This window comes from Chiloscyllium plagiosum, chromosome 44, assembly GCF_004010195.1.
Source record: "Chiloscyllium plagiosum isolate BGI_BamShark_2017 chromosome 44, ASM401019v2, whole genome shotgun sequence".
Taxonomy (NCBI): Eukaryota; Metazoa; Chordata; class Chondrichthyes; order Orectolobiformes; family Hemiscylliidae; genus Chiloscyllium; species Chiloscyllium plagiosum.
Window position 1 is genome coordinate 9,869,387 of NC_057753.1, and position 4,844 is coordinate 9,874,230.

Below are 4,844 nucleotides of genomic sequence, written 5' to 3' on the forward strand. Positions count from 1 at the left end.
GCAGAGGGGGCGTGCTGTGGGTGGCAGGAGCAGAATGGACAGGGAGTGCTGCAAGTGGCAGGAGGAATGGACAAGGGGTGCAATAGGTGGTGGGGTGAAATGGACAGGGGGCTCTGTGAGTGGCAGGCGAGAATGGACAAGGGCGCTATGGGTGGCATAAGGAATGGACTGGGGTTGTTGTGGGTGGCAAGGGGTGTAAAGGATGTCAGGGACAATTTTTTTCATGCGGAGGGGTGTGTGACATGATGCCAGAGAAAGGTGTGGATGTGGGTACAATTACACCAGTTAAAAAGTGTCTAGATAAATAATTTGGGTTTAGAGGGATATGGGCCAAATGCTGGAATTTGGCACTGGGTCAGACTGGAACATCCGGTCATCATGGATGAGTTAAATTGAAGGGTCTGTTTCCGTGCATTGTGACTCTATAACTCTATGACTGAAACCAGACCTTTCTACTGATAATCTTCCTGCTGGATTTTTTTAGTGCACCCAGTTTCAGGAGATTTGTGGTGGGTACAAGTGGCACATGTCCCCTATCATGGGAATTCTGGAAAATATAAAGAGGCTGTTAAAAGTACTTCAACTTTGGGAACACTGGGTCTACTAGAAGCTGTGCATTTGACAAATCTTTTCAGAGAAATTCTCTCCAACTGGCGGACTGCAAACAGTTTTTCTACAGAATATTACACAGATATTAAGAATGTTACATTCTGTAAAACATTTTCCTGAAAAATGCAGAAGAATTCAACTTGCTAACGTGAAACCAATGTTGCAGAGAAAGGAAACTGCCAAGATCAAAAAGGTTGATTAATGTCAACATTTATCAGATTGAACAGAAAAATCTGCATGGGAGACACCCTGAAGGGTGATCTTAATCATATCCAATGTGCTAATGAATGGCAAGTAACATGAATGCCACGCAAATGTCATGCACTGACTCATCCCCAAAAGAGATAATCTAACCACCAACCCGTGATATCAACAATGTTACAGTCACTAAATACCCCACGATCAACATCCTTGGGGTTTACCATTGAACAGCAACTCAACCAGACAAACCATATATACACAGTGGCTACAAGACCAGGTCAGAGGCCAGAAATACTGCAGTGAGTAACTCACCTCCTGACTCTCCAAAACGTGTTCCAATTTCTACAAGGCACAAGTCAGCAGTATAACGGAATACTCTTCTACTAGCTTGGATGGGCTTACAGCTTCAACTGTATTTAAAACGCTTCATACCATCCAGGTCGATGTCGCCTGCTTGATTGGTACCATATCCACTGTTCAGAAGCAGTAATGTATAGTATCTACAAGACGCACTGCAAAAATTTACCAAAACGCCTTAAAAAATACTTTTCAAACTAACAACCACTTCCATCTAGAAGGACCAGAACAACAGATACTTGGGAATACAACCTCTTGCAAATACCCCTCCAAGCCACTCACCATCTTGACTTGGGAATGTATTGCTGTTCCTTCAGTGTCACTAGGTCTAAATCCTGGAATTCCTTCCCTCAAGACATTGTGGGTTACTGTGCAGGATGTGGACTGCAATGGTTCAAGAAGGCAGCTCACCACCACATTCTCAAGGGGAACTAAATGCTGACCAACCAGCAACGCCCATGTACCAGAAGTAGATTTTAATAAATTATCGAAACAGAGGGTTGGAATCTGCAAACTAAAGAAAATCAACGTTAAGGAGGGTCAGATGGAGGGCATTTATTTGGTCCTTATTTGAGGACAGATAAAGAGCAATTAACGCCGCAGGGAGTGGAGTGCATCATTTCTCCCTCCAACTCTATTTTGATTTAGTCCCTCCCCTCCCCTTCACTGTTTTGATCACACAGCACTGCCCTTTGATGTGAAGGGCAGTGTTTGTCACTGGCCACCCGGGTGTTTTCCTTTCTTCCTGGTGGTGGAATTTGAATAAAGATTCGTGCACTTTGTGTCTTTCATTGTGTCTCACACCTGCACACACACACACCATGGGTGCTGGGAAAAAATAAGCACTACTGCACTTAGGTGGTAGTGTGGGGGTTAAAAAAAAAAAGAAAAAAAGAGTAACCAGGAGACTTACATTCAAGCCTGAATGTTCCTGGAGAAGGACAACTTGATGTCCACAAAAAAAAAGAAAAAAAAAGAAAAAAAAGAGCAATTAAATTGACACTGAATTGGAACTAGAATTTACAAGGTAAAAACAATGACTGCAGATGCTGGAAACAAGATTCTGGATCAGTGGTGCTGGAAGAGCACAGCAATTCAGGCAGCATCCGATTTGCCTGTCCTCGGATGCTGCCTGAATTGCTATGCTCTTCCAGCACCACTGATCCAGAAACTAGAATTTACAGTTAAACACCTGCAGTGTTTCACTCGGTGTATAAATCTAAAATCGATGAAAGATTGGCTCCTAACGTGTCATTCATTAACACGTGAATAGGACGGTAAAGAAGGCATGTGGGATACTTGATTTCATGACATTAATGGCGTCTTTATCTCCCACAATCCGATGCGATCGAGAAACCACTCTATGGGCCTCGAGCAGTGCGCATGCGTACGGTGTGGCAGTGTGACTGAATGCGGGAGAGGGATGGCGCCGGCGGCTGAAGGAACAAGAACAGGAGCCGCTGGAAAAGCTGAGCAGGTCCGGCAGCTCGTGTCGGGAGGAATGTGAGGAGGTGTTTCGGGTCCGGTGATCCTCCTTCAGAACAGGACCAGGTTTCAGGAACATCCCGGGGAGGTCGCCAGGCCCGAGCGCCAAGACCTGGCTCCTGCCCCCGGGGAGAGGAGACAGTGAGACAGGGTAGGATTGGGAACCGCGGGAGGAGGGAGACTGGGGAGTTTATAAACTCCGAGGGGGAGGCCTCAGGCCTCCAATAGAAGCCCCACAGGCCCAGTGTTTACTTCACCGGCGAAGGAGCTCTCGGGTTGCCCGGCAACAGGCCGCCATCTTTGTGAGGGTCAGGCGCCTGTTGTCTTGGGGAGGGCAACGCGGGCGGCCATCTTGGTGAAGGCACCATCCAAGGTCATTTACGGGAGAGAATTCCAATCTCGTGACAGCCTTTGTGTCAACTAGAAGTTCCTCATTTCACTTTGAGAGACCTGGCCCTGAGCTTGGACTGTGTGTCCACTGGGAGTGAGAGAGAGAGAGAGAGAGAGCGCTCCTGAAAAGCACGAAGGTGGGCTGTGAATTTGAGGTGAATGTGATAATTTGTGGTGCTGGAACAGAAAGTGGGTACTTCCAAGATCGCAGTGACCAGGAGAGCATTGACGTGTTGATGTTTTCAGTTTGTCGACAGGAGAAAAGAGAGAACACCAGGAGTGGAGGAAAGACGAGGAAATTGGATTTGAATTTCGATGCAGGAGGAGGGATAATGGGTAGGATTCAAATTTAATACTTACAGTTTGTATATAAGAAAAGTGTTCCATGGAAAGTAGAACTGTCCCCTGAGCTTTTAATCTTGTACTCATAGTGACGTCTTTTTATCCTATCCATGCCCCTCATGATTTTATAAACCTTTATAAGGTCACCCCTCCGACTCTGACTCTCCACGGAAAACAGCACCAGCCTGTTCAACTTCTCCCTGTAGCTCAAATGCTCCAACCCTAGCAACATCCCTCTGATAAGAAAGAGACCAGAATTGCATGCAATATTCCAAAAGTGGCCTAACCAATGTCTTGTACAGCCGCAACATATCCTCCCAACTCCTGTACTCAATACTCTGACCAATAAAGGAAGCAATACTTTCTTCACTATCCTATCTACTTGCGACTCTACTTTCAAGGAGCTATGAACCTGCAGTCCAAGTTCTGGTTGTTCAGTAACACTCCCCTGGACCTTACCGTTAAGTGTGTAAGTCCTGCTAAGATCAGACCAAGATTTGACAATTGGATGAGTTATCTCAGTCCATACTGTGGAGTTTGAATTACCAGGTGGTGGGGATTTTAAACTATTAATCCCATAAACTTCCCCAACACCATTTCCCCACAACAACTCAGTTCCTTCAGTCCTGCTGTCAATGGACCATGTGTTCCCCAACATTTTGGGGATGTTACTTGTGCCCTCCTTTGTGATGATAGAAGCAACACGTAGTTAATTGGTCTGCCATCTCTTTGTTCCACATGAGAACTTTGCCTGTTTCTAACTGTAATTGTTTTCACCAATCGTTTTTTTTCTTCACATACCCCATTTTCTCCTTTTAATCAATCCTTTTGTAGAAACCTGAACTGCTCCCAGTCTTCAGATTAGCTGCTTTTCTTTTGGCTAATTTGTACGCTACTTCTTTGGATCCAGACCTATCCATCATGTGCCTTGTTAGCCGTGGCTGGGCCACCTTCTGTGTTTTATTTTTTCAGACAGTAAGGGACAACTATTGCAGTTTTCCCAGGTGCTATTTAAATGGTTGTCATTTCTTTCAATAATGTTCCCTCATTTGTTGCAGCCTGTTTGTACCTCTGCCATTGTAATTTCCTTGCTTTAGATTTAAGTCTCTGTTGCTCTCAATCGTAATGGAAAGTTCTCTCACTCAGTTCTTCACTCTTCCACAAGGGGCCTCTCACAGTTACATTGCCAATTGTTCTCTTCTCTGGGAGGAATTAACATTTTGGAATTAAATTACCATTGCCCAACAGAACCACAGCCACTTTTGGAATGTTGCATGCAATTCTGGTCTCCCTCATATTGGATGTTGTGAAACTTGAAAGGGTTCAGAAAACATTTACAAGAATGTTGCCAGGTTTGGAGGATTTGAGCTATAGGGAAGGGTTAAGTAGGCTAGGGCTGTTTTCGCTGGACCGCCGGAGGCTAAGGGGTGACCTTATAGAGGTTTATAAAATCATGAGGG

General features: G+C 45.1%; 1 protein-coding gene across 1 annotated transcript in view; it reads left to right on the forward strand.

Moving 5' to 3' along the window:
* Positions 1–2,560: 2,560 nt before the first annotated feature.
* Positions 2,561–4,844, forward strand: part of LOC122543651 (zinc finger protein 91-like) — a 331,816-nt gene continuing 329,532 nt past the window's right edge. The window contains exon 1 of the mRNA XM_043682468.1: positions 2,561–2,803. The gene's annotated coding sequence lies outside the window, so the exon portion shown is untranslated. The remainder of the gene's footprint in view (positions 2,804–4,844) is intronic.